General features: G+C 45.9%; 1 protein-coding gene across 10 annotated transcripts in view; it reads left to right on the top strand.

Moving 5' to 3' along the window:
- The window catches only part of DAPK1 (death associated protein kinase 1), a 172,312-nt gene that overhangs the window by 39,451 nt on the left and 109,179 nt on the right, over positions 1 to 23,682 (top strand). The window lies entirely within an intron of this gene.

Below are 23,682 nucleotides of genomic sequence, written 5' to 3'. Positions count from 1 at the left end.
ATTTTTAAAGAATTATTTTAATACTTAAATATTTAAAATATGACATGGCATAGGTTGTGGAGAACAAGTTAGGGAATGTTAGCATCTAAAAGGTTTTTTTTTTTTTTAAGGTTTTATTTATTTATTAGAGAGAAAGAGCACAAGCAGGGGGAGTGGCAGGCAGAGAGAAGCAGGCTCCTCTCCGGGCAAGAAGCCAGATGTGGACTTGATCCCAGGACTCTGGGATTGTGACCCGAGCCGAAGGCAGAGGCTTAATCAACTGAGCCACCCAGGGGCCCCCATAAAAGAAGTTTAAAAAGTACTATTTAAGATTTCATATTCATGTACAAAATATGTACTGTTTGGCTGTCTAGGTCTGTTTATCTAGAACAACCGATCTGATAAGGAACATGTCGTCTCTGAAGTGGGGGCAGGGAGAGAAAGTTTTTATGAAAAAATAAATTTAAATTTTGATGGCCTTCCTAGTGGGCATATGGTTGAGTCTTCCTCAGTGCTCCTCACTTACAAATCAGTTTTCATAATTTCCATTGCTTACCAATTAAGTATAACTGTTCATCACTTAGAACCGAGCTTTTAAAAAATGTGCTGCTATTAATAAATGTTTTCTGGCAGTAGATAAGTGGATTCTGACATAGTTTATAAAAACAACACAATCAGCCAAGGATTATCTGTTCATTTCATGGAACTTTCTGCAATTTCATCATTTGTCCTTATCTGGGGTTTTTCTGAAGTTGCTTTATTAAGTATTGCATTGCTTGGTAGAAGAGATTGTAAGCTGATTGCAAACTTGGGAAAAACATAAAAGCCTTATTTTTTAAAAATACCCAAATTATATGCTTGATAGTTTTGTGTGTTTGGGTTTTATTTATTATAACATTGTGCTGTAGGTTTAAGGATCAGGGACTTGGAAGATTTCATGTGATTTTAATTAGCAATCTGCCATATTTAGAAATAAGCTCGTGTTGAGATAATAAAAGTAGAAGTCGTAAATACATAATCTCCCAGAAGGCAGGGATGCTGTCCATAAAATTATTTAAGGTGATGTTTCAGAAGAGGAATATACATGATTAAGTATATAAATATATTAGCTTCAGGGGGCGCTTGGGTGGCTCATGGTTAAGCATCTGCCTTTGGCTCAGGTCCTGATCCCAGGGTCCTAGGATCAAGCCCCACATTGGGCTCCCTGCTCAGCAGGAATCCTGCTTCTCCCTCTCCCACTCCCCTGCTTGTGTTCCTGCTCTTGCTGTCTCTCTCTCAGTCAAATAAATAAAAATCTTTAAAAAATATATATGTGTATACTTAGCTTCAAAAAAAGTATAGAAGTAACATAATTCATTATCTAAATTTCGGAAAAAGAGAACTCACTCATAGCCTCATTATTTCAGTAAATTTCTGTGACAGTTTTGGGTTAAGATAAATCAGTGCACTCACCACATTTTCATTGTTAAATATTGCATGCTTGAGCAGGAAGAAATTTTTTAAGTACTATCATACTCAAGAATATATGGTACTTGAGATACATGCGTGTGTATGTGTATGTGTGTGTATCCACATACGAGGATACACACATATACACATTTCAAAGAATTTGTCCAGTGTTCCTTCCGAAACACAGTCTGCAACTTTTGCAAGTCTTTTTGCAATTTATTTAGTGACTGCATCCTTTTCTAGTGGCAGGACTTGCGTGGTCCCTGCAGAGAGCACTGTCCTTCCAGCGCTCCCAGGCGGGATGGATTTTGTATATATTGCCTCAAACAGGGAAGGCAGGAGGACTGGGTCATGGTGACTTTTCTTTTTTTAATCTTTTAAAGATTTTTGTTTTTAATCTCCACCCAACGTGGAGCTTGAACTCATAATTCTGAGATTAAGAGTTGCATGTTCCACCAACTCAGGATAATGTAACTTTTAAATGAATTTTTTTTTTTAAAGATTTTATTTATTTATTTGACAGAGAGAGATCACAAGCATGCAGAGAGAGGAGGAAGCAGGCTCCCTGCTGAGCAGAGAGCCCGATGCGGGCCTCGATCCCAGGACCCTGAGATCATGACCCGAGCCGAAGGCAGCGGCTTAACCCACTGAGCCACCCAGGCACCAGAGTGAATCAAAGCAAATTTCCCCACCAGTATTCAAAATGCAGGAGGAAAAGCATTTTTTCCAAAGAATGAAATAAAAAAAAAATGAAGATTTTCATTTGCGCCTCTCTCTGCCCCCCGCCCCGGAAGTGAAACTGGCAAGACAGATCTGCCTTCTCCAGGGAAATGACTTCATGTACCTTTGCAGCCCATTCCTGAGCCTCCCACACTGTGGGCGGTGTCCCCACACACTGTAGGTTATTTTCAGCATCCCACTGCTTGCTTTTCCAATCTGCCTTCCTCTCTGAAGGATGGTATCAGCTGCCTCCATGCTCCGCACGCAAGGACAGAACTCCTGAAGAGCAGGGGTGGTCAGACTAACTGCCAACAGGCCAAACACCTCTCCTTCAGGAACTCGGGCCTTCAGTAGCCTGACCTTTCTGCCTCTCTCCCTGCCTCTCCCCGATCCTCCTCTCCCTTGGGAAGTGCTTAACTTTAGAAATGGTTCCTGAAGCAACAGCTGAGCGGTTTATTAATAACGTCAACTCCAGCCTTTCCTTGGGATGAAGAGATGTTAATGGCTGATTTAATTAGAATACACAAGACAGCGGAGGGTCTGCAGACCACAAGCAAGGATCTTCGTCCTTTGTTAGTTTCTTTGAATATTAGATGAATGTGGAAGGGGCCAGAGCAAATATGCCGGAGAGACATCAGTCAGAATGGTTTAAGTTCAAATCCTAGCTTTGCCCCTGCCTATGACGATGACCCTGGGCTGGGCATTTCAGCTGAAGTGAGGCTGTTTATCTGATCACCGGATAGCTGAGTTTGGTTCTACTTGGTCCCTAAGAGGCACCATTCTGGTGCTTTCCCCAAAAGTGTAAACGAAAAGACTTTTTGTTTTTTGTTTTTGTTTTGTGGTACTTAGGTATCCTCAGTACCTCTCACAGCACAGTCAGATAATAGCATCTGGCCTCTTGGCTGGGAAATTGATTTTCAGTTAAATCAACTTCTATTTCCCCTGGTGAGACTGGGCGTGATCAAGGAAACGTTTATAAAATGTAGATTTTATTATTCATCAGGTATAGTGAGGCCAATGGGTGGGGAGATGTCTGCCCTTGAGAAGGGTTTGTCACTCACTGTTTCGGAGAGGAGGAGCGCACCCCACCCTGGGGACCACGCCCGAAAGTATCTGGGTCCTCCTAGGGTTGCTCAGGCGGCAGAGGGTGTGAGGGGAAAAAAGTGGGCAAGAGCCTCTTGTGGTTACTGCGGGAAGGAAGGAGTGAGCAAGTAGGGTGAGCCGACTTTGGGTTGGTTGGTTTGAACAGTTTCTGAAGGCTCAGGGGCAAAGGGAAGGCCCTGAACTGTCTGATCCCTGGCCCTGGGGTGATTGAGACAGAGGAGTAGTGGCCACAGGTGTGAGAGCCTGGTAGAGGGGGAGAGAAGGCTGAGCTCTGAGTTGGGGTATTGTGCGTTTATCCCTAGGAGTCCAGGGTCAGCAAGACCCCAGAGACCAAAGCATCAGAATATAAAATTACAAAGGGACACCCGGGTGGCTCAGTCAGTTAAGCGACTGCCTTTGGCTCAAACATGATCCCAGGGTCCTGGATCAAGCCCCGCATGGGGCTCCTTACTTGGTAGGGAGTCTGCTTCTCCCTCTTCTTATGCTCTCTCTTTCTCTCTCAAATAAGTAAATAAAATCTTTTTTTAAAGAAAGGCATGAGTAATGCAGACAGACAACATGTGGACTTTGGATGACAAAACGCATGTCCCCCCTCGCTTCCCACACCCTCTATCTCTGTACCTCCCTTTTCCTTTTTCCTACCAGTTCTCCCTCCCACCTCGTCTGTTTGTTTTCCTGCCCTTCCTTGTAACAGAGGACTCAGCGCTGACAGGAGCAATGAGCGTTCCACTTTCCTTTCATAAGTAAAAAATTCCCAGGAGTTATTAAAAGCCTAATATGATGAGGAGGAGGAGAAGACGCACACTGGCATCCTAACACACCTTTTACCTACGAACCCCTGGCTGCTTCCTCGGGAAGAGGTTCATTTCCTTCTCTAGATGAGCACCGTCCAGTGGAACTTTCTGTGCTGACGGGAATGCTCCCAGGCCACACCTGGCAATCTGGTGGTCACGAGCCTCAGGTGGCCGTTAAGGATTTAAAATGTAATTAATGAGACTGAAGAAACAAAATGTCAATTTTGGCGCATGTAAGGTTAAATTTAAGGAGGCACCCGTGGTTAGTGGACACAGTGTCGGCAGTGTACATGTAGAAACCATCTGCCTGTAGAGTATCCGACATTGTTCTAAGCACTTTACTGGGGCTCCATCAGATAAGAGCTGTTCAGTATATGTTCTGTAGAAGACAGTAATGGAGCACTGAGTAAGTCACCTGCCCAAGGTCTTAACCGCTGGTAAATCAGGTTTTGCACCCAGACAGCCTGGCAACAGACGTGCTCTACCATCACCTCTTTCGAGCCTCCCTTGGCTTTGAGGGGGCAAACTGCTTTCCTAACCACCAACCTTTTTATCTCACAGGGGCCGAAGCGAGAAGGCCTGTGAACCTCTCTGAACCTCAGTATCATCATCTCTAATACAGGAATGATCATTTTCTCCCCATGGATTTTTTTTTTTTTCCAGAGGAAATGGATGAGAGGGTCCTGACTTCTTGTTTTCTCTCTCACGATATTGTGGACATCTTTTCCTATTCCTGCGTCCATTCTGAAAAATCTAAGCTCGAGGACATCACCAATAAAAGACACTTGGTTATTGACAAGTTGAATCGATTTACATCCTTTTTTTTTTAAAGTGAATACTAAAATGCTAGAATTGATTCTTTGATTTTGCAGCAACCAGAGTTGCGTATTCAGAATTCCCTTGCTTATGCAGACAGGAAGGCATGGTACTGTTCTTATTTGTGTATGTGTTTTCTTGTGGGAAACCGTTTCTGAGCCCGTGTTCCCTGTATTTGGCAGTCGGCCTTACCAAGCTCAGTGCTGATTTTCCTCTCAATGGGTGTGCTCTGGGCTTCTCAGCTCCCCATGCCCTCCTCCATGTGTTTCAGAGTCTGGTTCTGCTTTGGGGGGCTGTTGTCCATGCAAGGTTGTAAAGAATGCACTTAGGAGCTTGCCTCCCGGTGTGAATTAAACCTTTATGTAGGTGGTTGGTTTTGGCTGTTTTCAGGATATTTAAGAATAAACACCTCTGAAATAAGACCTTACCATCTTCTGGCTTTGTTTATTTATTTTTAAAAAGATTTTATTTATTTATTTGACAAAGAAAGAGAGAAAGGAGAGAGAGAGGCAGCGAGAGAGGGAACACACACAGGGTGAGTGGGAGAGGGAGAAGCAGGCTTCCCACTGAGTGGAGAGCCCGATGCGGGACTTGAGCCAAAGGCAGACGCTTAACGACTGAGCCACCCAGCTGCCCCTGTCTTCTGGTTTTAAAGAGGCATTCACAGAGCTTTAATTAGTTTTATCAGTAGGTTAGAGTGGGAAAATGTTTCTCATCCTGAACAGTGAACATTTTAACATCAAATACTCTTCCCTTTCTCCTAGAGTTAAGTTTCCTTTTAGAACACCTTTTATTAACTTAGCTTTTAGATCTTTGGTAGCATCATCGTGCGATCATATGGTCAGTTGAGCCCCAGAAGCAATCGGGCTGTGGGCCTGGTAAATTTTCCACATTTTATTTCGGAGATTTTCAACTATAAACAAAAATAGAAAAAAAGAAGAAAAAAACATGTATCATGAGCACCCGTGTATGTTGCCCAAGGTCACACAGTGTACATGACTGAGGTTACAGAATGAACATTTTGCCATATTTGCTTTTTTACATACTTATCCGTTCGTGCACCCAGCCCTGTTAGCACACTATCTTTGTTTTTAATACATTTCAGAGTAAATTGTGGGTTTCTGTCCACCTCATGCCTTAAACACTTGGGTGTGCCTGTCATCCCATGGAGTTCGGTGTTGGTTCCTGGTTCTTTTTTGTGTGGTACATGTTACACACAATGAAATACACAAATCCTTCGTGCACCTTTTGGTGAACTTTGATAAGTGCATCCCCTGTGTAACCCAAACCAGGTAATCACAGAACAGTCATGTTGCCCCAGCAGTTTTCCTCCTGCTCCTTAGGCATTTCCACCCAAGGGAAACCCCTGTTCTGGTTTTTTTCACTGTAATTTTGTTTAACCTGTTCTCAGCTCGATGTAGGTGAAATCATACAGGCTGTCCTCTTTTGTGGGAGACCTTTGTTGCCAGCTGGGTGAGTTTGCTGGGGCTGCCGTAACAAAGTACCCGAGTGAGAGGCTTAGGGAAGAGAAATTTGTTGTCCTCCAGTGCTAGAGGGTAGAAGTCCAAGGTCAAGGTACAGACAGGGCCTTGCTCCCCTGAAGGCTCTAGGGATGGATGTATTTCAGACCTCTCCTCTACCTTCTGGTGGTTTCTTGGCTTGTACATACCTTCAGTCTCCACCTGGCCTTCTCTCTGTGCGTGTGTCTCTGTGTCCAAATCACCTCTCTTTATAAGGACATCAATCATATTGGACTAGGGCACATCTTCCTACAGTGTGAGTTTGTCTTAGTTAATTATATCTGTAGTGAACTCATTTCCAAATGAGGTCACATTCTGAGGTGCTGGGGATTAGGACTTAAACATAGGAATTTGGGGGAACAAAATTCAACCCAGAACACCAACAAATGATTTTGAGATTTGTCTAGGTGGTTGCCTGTGTCTGTAATTTGTTCCTTGTTGCTGAGTAAGTAGTAGTTTCTCATTGTATAAGTAAGCAGTTCATTTTTTAATTTTAATTTTTATGCTTTTTAAAATCTTAATTTTTTTTGAGTAGAGTTGACATACAGTGTGACAGTAGTTTCAGGTGTACAACAGGGATTTGACAAGTTTACATATTACACTGTGTCCCCCGACAGTGTCCTACCATCTGTCCCCATCCACTGCTATTCCCTTATCCTTGACTGTGAACCTTATGCTGTGTCTTATATGGCCATGACTTCTTCACTCCATAACTGGGACCCTGTACCTCCCTCTCCTTCTCACCTGTTTTGCTCAACCACCCCTCTCCCCTCCCTTCTGACAACCATCAGTTCTCTGTATATATAGGTCTGATTTTGCTTTTTATTTCATTTTTTTTAAAAAGAATTCACTTATGAGTGAAATTGTATGGTATTTGTCGTTCTCAGTCTGCCTTATTTCACTTAGTGTAATACCCTCGAGGTCCAGCCATGCTGTACATGTCTCATCCTTTTTTGTGGCTGTATAATATTCCACATCTTCCTTATCCATCCATTCATTGGTGGACACTTGGGCTGCTTTCTTATCGTGGCTGCTGTATAATGCTGCAGTAAACATAGGAGTGCATTGGGGCGCCTGGGTGGCTCAGTGGGTTAAGCCGCTGCCTTCGGCTCAGGTCATGATCTCGGGGTCCTGGGATCGAGTCCCACATCGGGCTCTCTGCTCAGAGGGAGCCTGCTTCCCTCTCTCTCTCTCTGCCTGCCTCTCTGTCTACTTGTGATTTCTCTCTGTCAGATGGATAAATAAAATCTTTAAAAAACAAAACATAGGAGTGCATGAACCTTTTTGTGTGTGGTCTTTATCTGCATGTATCTTTTTGAATTAGTGTTTTTGCTTTCTTTGGGTAAATAAATACTCAATAGTGGAATTATTGAATCATATGGTGTTTCTAACTTTAACTTTTCAAGGAACCTCCATGCTCTTTTCCAGAGTGGCTGTGCCAGTTTGCATTCCTACCAATAGTGCAGGAGAGTTCTTTCTCTCCACATCCTTGCCAACACTTGTTATTTCTTGTCTTTTTTATTTTAGCCATTCTAACAGGTAAAAGGTGTTATCTCATTGTGGTTTTGATTTGCATTTCCCTTCTGATTAGTGATATCGAGAAGTTTTTCATGTATCTCTTGGCCATCTGTTTTCTTGGCAAAAAATACCTATTCAGATCCTCTTCCCATTTTTAATTGTTTTTTTTTTTCTTTTGGTGTTCACTTGCATTTCACATACTAATCCCTATTGAATATATTGTTTGTAAATATCTTCTCCCATTTAGTAGGTTAGCTTTTCGGTTTTGTTGATGATTTCCTTTGCAGTGCAAAAACTTTTTATTTCAATGTAATCCCGATAGTTCATTTTTACTTTTGTTTCCCTTGTCTTAGGAGGCATATAGAAAAATATCCCTGTGGCCAATGGCTGAGAAATGACTGCCTGTGTTCTCTTCTAGAATTTTTATGGTTTTAGGTCTCATATTCAGGTCTTTAGTCCACTTTGAGTGTATTTTTCTGTCTGGTGCTAAAAGGTGGTTCAGTTTCATTCTTTCCTTCTTTTCACATATCCATAAACTACAGTTTGTTTAGCTGTTATCTTGTTGATGGGCACTCGTTTTGGCTATTGTGAATACAGCTGCGAGGAACATCCCGGACCAACTCTTTCTGTGGACACATGGTTTTGTTTCTCTTAGATCCATACCTAGGTGTGGAATGGCTGGCTCACCCCCTCCAGCTGTCACCTCCTGAGATTTGGTGGTAAATCTCCATGCTTCTATTTCTACATGCGTGGCATGAAGTTTATTAGAGTAAATAATCGCTAAGAAAATAGCTCAAAACTTACACATTTTTCTGTAACTATATCCAAGAAATGGAGAATTCCGAGCATGTCAGGTCCTATCATCCCCACAGTAATCCTTGAATATTTGCTGCGAAGACAAAGGGAAGATGGAAGAACAGGTGAATTTCTCATTTGCCAAAAAATGCCTCCTATAGAATGATTGAATTCTGGCCACAAATATTTCTTTACAACATGGAAGGTATTTAATAAAATAGTGAGAAGGTCCTTTTCTACTTGACTGAGAGTGAGGGAAGTTAACAGATTTCATGGGCTGGTGGGTGATATGTGTGGTATTTAGTGAGGGTTGATTTTGCAGGATAAATAAAGCACTAGGTAGATAAAGCATCGGGGATTTGGAGTTGGGGGGAAGTGTGCCAACATGACCTTCTTTGTCCTTTCCATAAAGAAACTTAAATGCATTTGAGTTTCTTTTGGATGAAGCAGTGCTTGCTTTAGGACTAAGCAGGGGTGTGGGCAGGGTGGGGGATGTGGTGGCGCATGTATCCCAGACCCTGAGGAGGGGCTGGTGTGAGTGCCAGGACAGCAGGGGCACTGAGCTGTGAACTGGAGCTATTTCTCATCTCTGAAATGGAAATTCAGGAAAGGGAGAGCCCCTTGAGCCAGAAAGAGGAGAGACAAAATGGGCCAGTCAAGAGGTGGCAGTTACAAACCAGAGATCCTACTTCTTAAAACTCTGCGGAGTCTCCATGACTTTATTTAGGTTCTAAGCCAGGACCTCTTGGTCCCCCTGTAAGGTTAGCAGTGAAATCCTTAAAAACCCAGGGGCAGAGAGCCTGTTACCTGGGACAGCAAAGATGAAGGCATGTGGGGAGATTGGCCTGGTCCCCGAGGCAGAGGTGACAGCTGACAAAGGCAGGGAAGCAGCCACAACCCCCAGAACTGTGGGGGGAAGGGGTGTGTGGCATTCTTAGGGCATGAGGAATTCCTTGGCACCTGCCAGGGGAGAGTGATCAGTGCCAGGGACCCCTTCAGGGCAGCTCAGGCCCTGATACACGGGCACAGAGAAGTTGTAACAAAACCAGAGGCCTCCCTGCAGGACCCCGTAGGAGGATCCTGAAGATAAGCATCAGAATGTGTTGTCATCTCCTTGGGTTGGGGTGGGGGGGCGCTGTAGGTAGACATGCGAGCCTGAGCGTGAAGCAGATGTGGGGTTTCCGATGCCTCTGTGGGACTGCGATCTGCAGGTGAATCTAGGCGAGCGGCAGGTAATCTCAGCTGCCAGTAAGCCTCCCGGGCGCGGAGTCTCTGTGATAACCCTGATCAAGTTCTGGGCTGCCCGGGAGGCTGTGTAACTCTTCTCTCCAAGCCCCCCTCCACCACCCGGTGGCTCACTTTTCAGGCTGCTAGTCATGGAAACGTGACACCATCTGGGGCCCATACTCTCCAGGACCGGCAAGTGGCCGGAGAGCAGGCAGGAGATACTGAGTTTGGTGATACGGACATTTGCCTTAGGAGATACAGACATTTGCCCTAGGACCCTGGTAGATATGGGCTCTGATAACATCTCTTTTTGCCAGAAACATTCAGAAAAATCAAGACAGCTTTTCAAAAATTTGTAATTAGGTGTACATTCCCTACAATTGATCATTTTGTCCGTTTGTGGGTATACAGTTCAGTGCCATGAAGTTCATTCACAGTGTCGTGCAACCACCACTAGCCATCTCCAGAACCTTTCCTCTTTCCCATCTGAAACTGTACCCACGAAACACTAACTCTTCACGCCGGTCCTTCCTCCCAGCCCCTGGTAACCACCATTCCACTTTCTACCTCTGAATGTAAGACTGCTCTTGAGAAGAGCTGTCTTGCTCTTGACATTGATACTGAATTTCTAGCCAGTCAACTAAGCCAAGCAAAACTGCTTTCATCAGACTCTTCAAGTACCTTCTTTTGTAACTTTTTGTCTGTGACATAGGGTGGGGTTGGGGGACTGGGACTATCTGGTGTCTACCCAGCAGCGTCTGACCTCCCTCAGCATCCTGTCCATAGGCATCTCAGTAATTATAACACACGGCAGATTATCCACTTATGTGGGCTGTTGCTTCCCTTTGACTCTGAGCTCCTTAGGAACAGAGACGCTGTCTGATTTGTCCTCGCATCCCCAGCAGTGAGCCCTGTGTCTGGCACAGACGGTGCTCAGCATTCATTAATTTTTTCTAAAGCTCCGTAGATGAGGGGAAGGCGGAGAGGATGAGGAAGGCAGAGGATGAGCTGTGTGGCCCATGGGTGGAAGGGAGGGGACAGGAAACCCTCCCAGTTTTGCCTTCCACCCAGTTGTGTCATGGTCAATGGAATAAAAGGTTTGGATTGGGAAACTTAGCTATATGTTAATTGAATTCTAAACTTAACTTTTGGGGAATGCCTTTAAGAATACCTTAGGGCTCTATACGCCTTTCTCAGAAAACTGGCCTCAGATACTCAAACACAGAGCCCACAGTCTCAACCGACTCACAGAACCCCCAGGTCAGAAATCATGCACCAAGGCGCAAAAGATAGGCAAAATGCTTATTTTCATCTAAGTAGCTCAGTTCATAAAGAGCTATAGATTCATTGAGATTTCGCACTTGGTTTCACCATCAGTAATGTCTTCAGTAAGTGTACGGAAGGCGAAGGAAGTTATTCTTGAATGCAGCTGCACTGATCCTTTGAAGGGTTCTTGCTGCAGACTACCGTTTTTTAAATTATTATTCCCATTTTTTGCAATGCCTCAAGGCATTTTTTTTAGCTCAATAGCGATCGTTATTTCAAACGATTGTGAAATGCTGGAAGAAACTGTAAAAAAGAAAATGTAATACCAAAAAAAAAAAAAAAAAAGACATCCTCACTTCATGTAGAAAATTTAATTTAAAGGAAAAAACCCTTCCCCTCTAGACATAACTGACTAAAGCAGAAGGCTTCCCCTGGCCCAGCAGGACAATGTGGGGCCCAACCTACCAACTCCATGCACTCAGCCCCCCACTGCCACATGACTTAGGGACACCCACTTAGCTCCCTCATCAGGAAAGTACCAGGTGGTCCTTAGTGGGGGCATCCAAGAACACTGCTGATCTCCATGGCAACCTGAGCCCAAGCAAGCAAAGCCCATCAGCCATACAGGTCTGTTAACTACCCTAGGAGGAATGGAGGTCGTGGGTCCTGCCCTGGCTTCCTTGGCCACATCCCCAGACACCTAGAGCAGGAGGCTTCTGCTCTCCGCTCCAGCTTGTTCTCCGGGAGGTCTTTAAAGGGAAGCTCGGCCGGTGACAAGTTCTCTGCCACAACCTGCAGTGAGGTTCTAATGATGTCTCCGCAGACGGTTCAGCTCCCTGCACAGTGGGTGGGTGGGGTGAGCTGGGAGCTCAGGCAGCCTCACTATTAAGACTTTTAAGGACTTGAGGGATTTACATAACATCCCCTTTTCTCAGCAAAGCAAGTTCCTTCTTTCTGAGCCTCACGGTTCCTGATCTCAGCTGTCCTGTTAGAGCATTTCTGTAATACAGCATGCATTCTTGAGGGAATTTTCAGTCAGGAAGCAGTTAGGTCAGAGCTAAGCCTGGTCTTAACCTAAAGCGGTGAATCTGTCCTTCCTTTTGTCCTCTGTCTTCTCTCTCCCAGACACAGGGAGAACATGGGAATGACACCCGCGGGTCATCTGATATGTTTCCTCAGGAAATATTAGTCATACGAAAAACAAAAGCCAATAAAGATGATTAAAAAAATTTTAAACCCCACACTTAAAAATAAACAGACACTAGCAGTACCTTAAAATTTCCTGTTAAGCACAAATACGCAATCATACAAAAGTACACTATGAAAAAATTGCCGGCTACTAAAAGGTGAGTGTAATTGAGCAGCGCATGGGGAAGTGATGACTTAAAGGAGGGGATGTAGTTGTCGTGCTCCCCTGTGGGAGATACCGTTTTAAGAGCAAATGTGCTCATCATAATGACTGCAGAGGGCAGATAAGAGGCTGTGTATTTGCGTTCAAATTCTAGTCACGTGGACTCATCATTTCTGGATGCGGGCCCCTCAAACAGGAGAAGACCATTTGGGGTCGACACTTGTTTCACCGACACTGACCTCTGTGGCTGAGCGCCCGTGTGGATCAGGCAACGTGCTTTTCCACGCGTTACCCCATTTAATCCTTAAAGCAGCCCTCGAAGGGAAGTATAGTGTTCATTTCATGGTTGAGAAACTGAGGCACAGAGAGGTGAAGTGCGCTCAGGCTTCCCTCAGGAATGGTGGCAGGACTCAGTGGGCGAAGCCTCCACCATGCAGGTAGCTTCTGGTGCTACCTTGACGGGCTTCCCATTGCTCTCCGGCTCGTTGACGTGTTCGCTGGATGCCGGTGGAACAGGGCCATGTGCCGGTCAGGGTCCCAGCCCTGGGGCTCCAGCCGTTGGACGAGACAGTCTGGCCCCACGGTGCTCGTGTCTGGTGTGGCAGAGTAGCTGGCAGGGGTGGGGCAGGAAAGGCCTGCTGAAACCTGGTGAAGTCACCTCAACTGCCTTTTCTCAGGGGAGAGCCTTGGGCTCCGAGAAGTGACGTTGTTTGCCCAAGGCCCAGAAACCTAGAACATGGTGGGGTGGGGAGGATTCTACCCCAGGTGTCTGTACAAAACACAGCCCATCCCCTCAGAAGGAGGGATTGCCTCAAGTTTTTACCTGAAGAGGTGGCAGAATTGCTTTTCTTGTCATTGCTTTTCTCAACAAGGCACAAGGAATGGAAGGGACTTGCCCCTCTGGTTGTGTGCAGGTGGGCTGAGTCACACTGGTAGGGCCTGTGAGCTTCCTCCCGGGCCACTTCCAAGTTGGTGTCATCAGGGACCAGCCCAGTAGTTAGAGGGGAGGCGAGAAGAGCCCCCCCATGAGCCTAGTGGTGGAGGTGGATGGATGACCTCTGGCCTCCAGCTGCTCACATCCCCCAAGGGGTAGAAAAGAGGAAGAGCAAGGCCTAGTCTCTACCCACACTCTCCTCACGCTCTCCCCACCCACCGGCTGCTTTCCTCAGTGCCTTCGTCAGCCCTGTGGCTTCTCCAGCTCAGTGTCTGGCTCTGTGAGACCAGTGGTTTTCCAACCCTCTCTGGTCCCAGAGCTCTTTATTCCAAGAGATCGTTACCCGGCAGCCTCACATCCGCCAGGCAGACCTCTGAGGAAAACAGAACTCCTCTGAGAAGAGACCGGAAACCTGGGATCTGCCTTTTCTACCACTACTGAGCCAGGGGCAATCGTTGCCCTTCCCTGCCTGTCCGGCTCCCTACTCTCTCCACAAACCACTTCCTCGTCCTTCTGAATGTAGAGCCTTCCTCTCATGAAGAAACTTAGTTTTTCTGTGGCTCAAAGAATCCTCTTTTGTGATCTCTGAAACCATGCAGATTAAGAAATTATAAATTTGAGATAGCATTGAATATCCACAGTTCTTATCGACAGTGATTTGGGGGACAAAATCTTTAGATTTTTTTTTCTATTTCCTACAGAATCCCATACTTACTACTTTTGCATTATTACTCCTTGTGATACAATTTATTAAAGGAAAAATATATTGGGTTTTTAAAAATACCTACTCTTTTAGCCAAGTGTGCATCTTGGAAAAGTGAGCTAGCAATCCTTTGAGTGGTTTCTTTCCTTCACTTACCTAGCTATAATCAATTTTTCATTCAAATTTTAACAGAATTATGAGGAAGAGCCCAGCATGGTAACTGGTAGTTAGGCCGTCCCGCGTCTGCTGATCACATAGGCTGCCCCTTGGAGGCCAGTGCAGGAGATAGGTGATCTGTCTGCTTTCACGTTACAGTCCCAGAATCTGATGGCTGGTGTCCTGTTTGCACATTGGCTCTCAGCCCATCAGTGCCTTCCCTGCAGCATCCCAGGAAGGCCTGAAACAAAGTGGGTCATGGCCCTTTGACCAGGCAACCCATCAGGTAGCAAAACTCGAGGATAAATGCACAGACCCATGGGAGAAACAAATTAGCCTAAAAAGAGAAATGAAGAGATATATTTTAATAAATGACAGAAAAATCTTAAATGAATTAGGGATCTTGGAGTCTCTTGCGTATGCTCTGCACACCCAAACACCTGTGTGTATGTCCACACACAAAGACCCTGGCCCATATGCTCACACACACGCGCACACGAGTGTCCACACAGATGTGAGCATCCACATGTATATATATGTCTGCACACAATGGGCATGTGTGTAACAGGATCTCAGATATGCAAGGTGCACAACCGTCTTTGCACGTAAACACCCTGCAGACAGAGATGAGCTGGTCTCTGGGTTTCTGCTGTCTCTTCCTGCAGAGTCCTTGTGGGGAAAGGCTGGAATTCCAGGGCTTTCTGTTGACAAGGGGAGTACTTTGCTTCTGTGAATCCCCCACTTGACTCATCGACAGGCCCGCTGGGGCCGTTAAGGGGCTCATTCTGGGCTTCACCCACCCATGTGGTTTCCCACACGCGGTTTCTCTTCCCAACGGGCAGGTGGGAGGAGGGTGGCTAGACCAGCCAGAGCCAGGTCCCAGTACCTGGTGGGCTCCCTGGAGGTGCTGTCCTTTCTCAGCACAGGCCTGGGGGTGGGGAAGGTGATGATCGTGCAGGTAAGTGTTTCATGTTCTCTCTCTGTAAGTAGTCACAAGTGCAAATGAGTCTGTTTGCGTGCAAGCACCAGTTGCACCCCCTTCCCTCTCCCCAAAGTAATAGCTACCATGCTGTGACCCTTACTGTGGGCAGACATGTGTGCCTCGCAAGTATGATCTCATTTAGCGCACTTACTTAGGTGCTCATGCTATGCTTATTTTACAGAAGAGGAAATGGAGGCTGAGAGAGGTTATAGGTACTTACTAGTACTCATATGTCCTTACTAGTACTCCCCAGGTTCCCGTGGCCCTGGAAGAGCTTCTTTTCATCATAATACAGTAAGTAGTGTAGAGCCGATCCAAGTCCCATGTAGTAGAGCTTTCTGCGATCATGGAAATGTTCTGTGCAGTCCACTGGGGTGGCCTGTATGTTCTTTTATAAGGCTGACTAATATTCCATTGGATGTGGATATACCGCATTTCCTTTCTCCATTCATGCATTGGTGGATATTTGGGTACCCTTCTACCTGTTCCTCCTTTTCCTCCCCAAATATAATATGTTATTAAACTATCTAGGCAATTATTTTATTTGATGATGAGTAGATTGTGCTTATTTCATATTTTAAGAGCCACAGGAGTTAAGCCTATACACTTTCTCCCATCATTACCCCAAAAGGTACCAAATATGTTTACCTAGAGTGGGTTTTTAGTTTAAGGAAACTACCCATTGGCTTTGAAGTTCCCTGGGTCCTTGACTTTCCATAGAAAAAAGAAATTGTTCAGGCCTGCCTAGGGGATGCCCCTGTTTGGATAGTAGGTTGGATGGGCATTGCATTTGGGTGATGTTTGAGTATGTTAGGTAGTAGTAGTTTAGTCAGGTTAAAGTTATGTCTCTACAAGAGTGGGGAGGCAGTGTGACATGGCAGTCGCTCAGTGCCATTGGAGACTCAAGTTCCTCCTGGGCTTCTGACCCGCCATTCTTAGGGGTCACAGGCATCTGTGAGGTTCCCTGTGGCCACTGGAGCTTCATCCACTGTGCCCATGGTTTAGGCAAGAGGAAGAGAAGTAGGAAGGGCAGGGAGGGGTGCAAGCTTGTGTCATTGGCCCCCTTAATGGGCTTTCCTGGAAGTGCCACTGGAGCTCTGTTCATTTTTCATCAGCCAGACTGTGTCACCACACACCCTGACCCCAACCGAGTGTGGAAGAAGCACCATGCTGTCCCAAATGCAGTTTGGTTCTGATAGGAAGTCAGGAGGAGGGGAGCCCAGGCTGCCAGGAGCTCCACTTTCTCTTGGTGGTCTTCACCATCCACCCTCTTGGGGTTTTGATGATGGTTCCAGGAATTTGGGCCACAGGCTCCTTGCAGATGGCTTGCCTTTGGTACTTAGATGTGTCTGACTGCTTTGCTTTTGCTGCTAGAGCAGGCCAGCTTCCCTTTGTGAGTGCAGGCTCTAACTTCTTCCAAAAATAGAGGAAGAGGATGTGTGTATCTCTCTCCGGTCTCCGTTTCTTTGTGTGTCTGGTCATGGAGAAGTGTGGGATAAAGTCGCAGCCCGTGAGGACTCCTCTGCTTGGGTCGGATTTAAAATTCTCCCATTTAAATGGGTTTTAAAATGCAAAAGGGGAGAAAAGGGTTGGCCCCTTAAAGAAGTCTCTTTCAGGTGATAGTTCATCAAACTGCAGCATAATAAAGACACTCATTCATAGTGGTTGGGCCTTCGTGGGAAAGGATGAAGGAGAGTTACTGGAGCTGGTTTGCAGAGCCTGCGATTACACAGATACCCAGGGTTCGAGCAGATGTGTAACTCAATCCTTCTGGGTGCTTCGGTGTGGGTCTGTGAAGGAAGGGGTGCAGGGCTTGTTGGGACTAGGAAGTGCTGGCTCCTGATGGGAGTGAAGTGGGAACTGGTGGTTGGGTCAAGCCTCTGAGTGCTCAGTGGGAGCACTGGAGAGTCTAATCACACCTTCATTTCTGAGTGGCTGTAAGCAGGGACTGTGGTCATCCAGTAGCTCGCCTTTTGGGAAATGTAGCTGTAGGACCAGTGAAAACAACCTCCTGGGGAGACTCAGGCCCAAGAGCCCAGAAACCAGCTGTACAGAGGCAAAAAATACCAAGTTCAGATTCCAGGGGAGGAAGAAGGCAGGCAGGAACTAGGCTCCACATAGTGCATGCACTAGTTGGGGGGTGGGGGTGGGGCCTAGTCTACAGGATCTGGCCCAGGGAAACAACCTGGCTTTGAGACCTGGGTCTGCTGCTTCGTCTAGGCAAGTGACCTACCCTTTGCCTGTCAGAGTCAAGATTATGGATGAGATCACCTCAGTGGGCACCATCAGTATCCTCTGGTCCCATTATCCAGACTTGGGAATGGCTATCAAAGGAGTCAAGGCAAAGGTCCTGTTGTAGGGAAGGAACTTGAGATGCCCCAAGCTCTCTCCCTTAACCCAATAATTTCTGTGGCTTTCTTGCAAGGAAGGGAAAGAAAGCAGTTTTCTAAACTCAAGGCAAGCAAGAAGACAGAAGTAGGAGTGACTAGCCAGAGGGCAATGAGGAGTAGAGTAGTTTACTAGCATCTAAGCCACTCTAAAATCAGGAGCCATCTTGCTTAAAATGACCCATCACTTTGTAGTTATAGTAAGTTAGGATGGGCCCAGTCATCCCACTGTGTAACGAACAACGCCGATGGCTAACGTGAATTAGTTGGAGGCTCTGTCTTCATGTTCTGACTCTAGGACCACAGTTAATGGAACCTCTACCCTCTGGAAAATCTCAGTCGTGTTGGTGAAGGGAAAGTGTGTGGCACACTGAGCACCAGGTCTTGAAACTTTAATTGGGAACCAACACAGGTGCTTCAGCTCCAATTTCATTGACCGAAAGAAGTCACGTGGCCTCACCTCACTTGAAGAAGCTGGAGGAGCCCTCCTACCATGTCCTGGTAGAAGGGACTCTGAATCGTGATGGATAGCATTGCCATGGTAGTTATTTTTGTAAAGAGTTATATTTTTACAGAAAAAGGGTCAGGAGCTAGGTCACGGCTAACCCAAGAACCTACGTTATTTACACCTGGAGAAAGTTGAGATTGCCCAGATAACCTCTTACCGTATTATTTCACTTAATCTCAGACACAGTGTCCAGAAGGAGATAAATCTTGCCAAGTCTAACTCATAAAATGATAGCTTGTCAGCTGCCCAAATTAGGAGGACAGATTGAAACAGCGGCCCGCTCTTATTGCACAGCAAAGACAATTTGCTCTATATTAAGCTTAAAGAGTGATTTAAAGAGGATTCTGCCCGGACATGATGACTCGCTCTGCTTTTTTTATGGAACCTAAAGCAGACACTGACCTCTTAAACCTTTTTTTATGTCCTTCATGACGAATGACGGGATGTGGAGTGAAGGCTGGAAGAAGAGCAGCAGTCCCGCCTGGAGACTCGTTCCTGGTGAATTTCAGGCCAGATGCTCTCTGTGAAATGGTCATGTTCTTCTTCTAAGTCTTCTTGACATTTTTTTGTAAGCAAAAGAGACTTTTTATTCTTGATGAATGTCAAGAATATTGTGCATTCGCTCTTGGTAAACTCCAGTTCTTTAAGTTTAGGGGTATGTGCGTTTGTGAGAATGTAATTAATTCACATGAGTTTATTAAGCATCCACTAGAAAAGCTATGGGAATCACCATTGGGGGTACAAAGGCAAACAGGATTTTAAGCTCCTTGAATGCTTCTGAGTTTAAGGGGCTCATAGATAAAGTGTGAACCCAGGCACTAATCATATATCTTTCCACTCGGGTGGATTGTTATATTCATGGTCCCCAAGGAACCATGCCTCCTGGTGCCCCCCCTCCCCTTGGCAGTTCTGCTCTGCTGTTCTTCCCCACCCCTTGAATCGGGGCAGGCCTGTGACTTGCTCTGACCAGCCGAGTTCTACAGAAGGGATGTTGTGTGACTCCTAAGGCTAGGCCTTGCTCTCTTGGAAAGCTTCACCACCGTGTAAAGATGATCTGAGTAGCCTCCTTAGGGGAGGAGACACCTGTGGAGCGAGAGGCCCAGCTTACAGCCAGCATGCACCACCAGCCCAGCCAGTCCCACTGGCCTGCAGACCCATGGATGAGACCAGCCAACACCACAAGGTGCAGATGACTTGCCCAGCCGAGCCCAGCCCGTGTCTCAACCCACAGGACTGGGAGCCAGTTCTAGTTTTTATTTGGGCCACTGAGCTGAGTGGTTTTGTGCCCAGGGATTGACCATGATGGCCACATAGGTGTTCTTACCATTCCCCAGTATGTCCTGATTCTTGGCATCTTCTCAGACGTGCCACAGAAGATAACTCACATGCCCGAGAAAGACATTTAGTAGTAACCTAGGTCTTCAGGGTTCTCAGAGAAAAATAGTAGGGATGAGCCTTGACAGCAGTGCCCATGGCCATACAGTACAGAATATGATGACTGAAGGGAGCCTGATCATTTTAACTGTGCTCCAAATGCAGAGAGATGATAGAAGGAGATAAACATTTTGTGGAAAGGAATGCTCTGAACAAGGGTCTATCAAAAATAAAGTGGGGGGCATCAATTATATAAGTAATGTTCACTGCAGAATTAGCCTAAATGATGCCTGGGTGATGGTGAGAAATATAAACACAAAAGCAAACAAAACAGTTTGTAGATGTATGTTCTGAACAAGAAGAACTAGGAGGGACAGATAGATAGATGCCCTGGCTGGGCCTTAGAAGGATGAAAGGAAAGCAGGGAACATGAGGGAACAGACATATTGGGCCAACCTGATTTACTTTTCTTTCTGAAGATTTTTATTTTTCTTTAAGAAATCTTTACACCCAACATGGGGCTTGAACTTCCAACCCCGAGATCAAGAGTTGCACACTCTACTGACTGAGCCAGCCAGGTGCCCCCAGCCTGATTCTCTTATTTGGAAACAGCAGTGGACAGCTGAACAGAGAAATGTCGTCCTGGCACACAGAGGGTTTCTGTAGGGCTTTAGACAGCATCCTTCCTGGGACAGATCCTTGTGGTCTTGTGAAGAAAGTGCGTGAGCCAGTACTTGTACACTTAGGTGACTGGTTAAAAAGCAAAATAGCAAGAAAGGTGGTTAATGATGGTTTACCAATACAAAGAGAAGTGCCCAGAATTCATGCTGGTAGTTTATCTGAAGGTACAGATGGACTACACAGAGTTCCTTCCAAAACAAATAATTACGAGATTAAGATATACTCTTTGTATTGGCAAAGCAAGTGAAGGCAGAATGGAAGGGATGTGGCGGATTGAGAAGTGCCTGGTCTCTCCTCCAGTGCTTGCTGGTGCCAAGTCAGTCTGTAACTGATTATTGTCTTGAATATGTACTCAAATTAGCTGTGTAGCGGGCCATCTGCTGTCTCCTCCAGACTCGGTTGATAGGCCCTGAAAAAGGGAAATCCTGCCAAAATGCAAATAACGTACTAAACTGATAATATAGAGAAAGATAAGGTCTGTTGGTGGGGGAGGGGAAGCAATAAGGGGCTAGTTTCTCAGCTCTTCCATGTCTTTCTTCCTCCTGTGTTTCATCCTGTTGGGAAAAGACCAGGGGTGGTTCAGGAGACCTTGTCTTGATCAGAGATGCTGGGTCACTCGGGAAGTAATCTGGGAATTAGGCTTGGTGATGAGAATGCATTTTGCAGCCTCCTAAACTAGTTTCTTGGTTTGAGCTCAAGAGCAGGCATCCTTTTGATTTCTACTGATGGGCTTGCTGTGCTCCGCAGATTTGCCTTCTTCTGGGCATGGAGTTATAGTCTCTGCTCGCGTGGGACTACCACCTAGAGTCCCCAGGTTGCCTTCCCATTAATCCCTGACCCACTCCCCTGGGACCACCCTCATGGTATTCCCGCCCAGGCATGACTTACATTTTCAAAATGGCAGCTTGAATGGATTGAACAACTGTCATTTATGTGTGCATACTGCTTTATAGTTTCCAGACACTGTCATGTTCACATTTAGTGCCTTTTAATACTTGTAAAACCCCGAGAAGCCATCACTGTTCAATTGGAATAGTAATGCTAAAGAAACGGAGGTTCCATCCCCAGGAGGAGACAGTGGCCATCCAAAATTAGCCTCACAGCTAATGAATAGAAGACCAAAAATGTGATTACAAATCCCATCACCAGTTCTGCCCTTTTAGGGTCATTGATTAAAGAAGAGTTTGCAAACTCTGATGCCTGTAGTCAAGTAGACTAGACACAAGGCAGTAGGGCACAGTGAGGCCCACATCCAGCTGGAGAGCGCCGAGTCATCCAAAGGGGGCAGCCATTTTGCATCATGTGATTATTCCGCCAGCTCTTCCAAGTCTAGGCAATGCAGATAATTAGATTTTTTTTTTTTTTTAAGATCTTATTTATTTATTTGAGAGAGAGAGGGAGAGAGAGAGAGCATGGGAGGGGAAAGGGTCAGAGGTAGAAACAGATTCCCCACTTGAGCAGGGAGCCTGATGTGGGACTCGATCGGGACTCCAGGATCATGACCTGAGCTGAAGGCAGTCAGTTAACTAACTAAGCCACCCAGGTGCCTGAGAATTAGATTTTAAAACATTGAGAGTAGATTCAGTTCTTTTCAAAACACGGTGGCTCAAAACAAAAATCATTCACATATCCCTCCGGTTTTGATCAGTGGGTTAAAGTAACATTCCCTGGTGAATGAAGCTTAGCTTCTTTTGAGGGTTGCTTGCATTTGCAAAGAGTTTTGTTTTGTTTTTGAAGCAATTTAGTTTCTAATTAATCCAGTCTGTGGGGGAGAAGTTTTTTCATGTGTGGCACTTTGTGCCTGCTCTCTCTGGTCTCCCAGCTTCAGTGAATTTTGGCTGAAGAAAGTGGGAAAGTGAGGGGCAGCGTGCATGGTGGTGCCTGGTGCCTTGAGGCCAAACCGTGCTTCCCTCATCCTGTCTGCTCCTGGGTCTGAACCCCGAAGGTGGCAGCCTGCCAGGCTACAGGAGGGGAGGCTCTCTCAATGTACTTCGGGTGATGCACAGAACTCGTTTAAAAACCATTTTCTAAAAAAAATTTTTAAAAAGTTAAAAACAAAAAACAAAAAACAAACCCTTTTCTAAAATTCCTTGGGAAGGGGGAGGAAGAGCTCTCTGAGCCATAGTTTATACTTTGGGGTTGTCACAGAACATGTGCACTTTTACGTTGAGGTTGCGGCTGTGGGCTGACGATGAGCAGGACTCATACTGAGAAAGGAGTTTTAATAAGAACACATGTCAGCTCCTGAAGGGATGGGTCTATCTAGCAGAACTGATTAGACATTTGGGGAGAGGGGGCTCGTCTTGATGGAGAGACCACATTTAGGTCATCCTTGTTTTGCATACACAGTGTGAGTTTGGGTTAGCCTCAGGGGTTCTCTGCCAGGGATACTGGGGGAGTCTACTGGGAGCTTTAAAAGCCACTGCTCCCTGGGTCCAGGCTCCTGCATTCTCTACTACAGATCAGAGCACCTGGGGAGCTTGTGGAGAATGCCCAGTGTTGGCCCCGTCTAGTGCATGGAATCAGCCCCTCACGGAGGCCCTGGAATCTGTATTTTCAAAGGCCTACCTCCTGTCTTGCTGCCCCATATGATCATGGACTTAAGTCGTGAGTGGCCTTTTGTACTCGCCAGAATGGGTATGCCCATCTGTGCGATTGACAGCTGATAGATTGTAATTCTTTACTCTCTGTCTTTGGGCAACTACTTGAGGGAAACCAGCATTCCTGAAACAGATGTCAGTGAGGTACAAAGGCTGTAGGCACCCCGGTTCTTTGCCACTGTGGGAGTGGGGCCTGACAGGCCGTGTGTGGCGACGGCTTTCTGGTTAAACGGAGGCCTTGCCCATGAGCAGCTTTCCAGCCCGCTGACCCTGTGTCCTTGCTTCCTGTCCAGAATGGTGCTTCATAGACACGGGGCCGAACAGCTGTAAACACAAGACCGAGAGCTGTTTAGTCCTTTGCTTTGTTCTTTTTAAGAGCCCAGACAACTTAGGCCAATATGGTAAGTCGCATTGTAATTCTTTTCGGATTGAAGAAATCACCATAAAATACTGCTTGCACACCTCTGAAAGTTAGGCTCTCAGTTCCCGGCTACAGAATGTCTGTGTGTTTGGGTCTTAAGGAGTTAGGAAAACTTAGGAAGTGAAAGCAGTTTGTTTCTCCTGCGTCTGCTTCTTTTGCCTCTTATCCTGAAAGTCTACATCGTACTTTTCGTGTTGGTCCTTACTGAACTCAGTCACTTCCTAATATTTGTTGCTGTTGTTATTTTGTGATAAGAGAAGGATTTTTGTGACTTACAGCCCAGGAAGGAGCAGGTGTAAACACTGCAGATCAAATATCATGCCAGCCCATATGGACTCCTGACCTCATTTCTCTCCTGTGTTCACAGGATACAGACTTTATTTCGACTCTGTGGGCC

This window comes from Mustela lutreola, chromosome 12 (assembly GCF_030435805.1).
Source record: "Mustela lutreola isolate mMusLut2 chromosome 12, mMusLut2.pri, whole genome shotgun sequence".
Lineage (NCBI taxonomy): Eukaryota > Metazoa > Chordata > Mammalia > Carnivora > Mustelidae > Mustela > Mustela lutreola.
The sequence above is the reverse complement of the archived record's forward strand: the minus strand, read 5'-3'. Positions and strand labels throughout refer to the sequence as shown.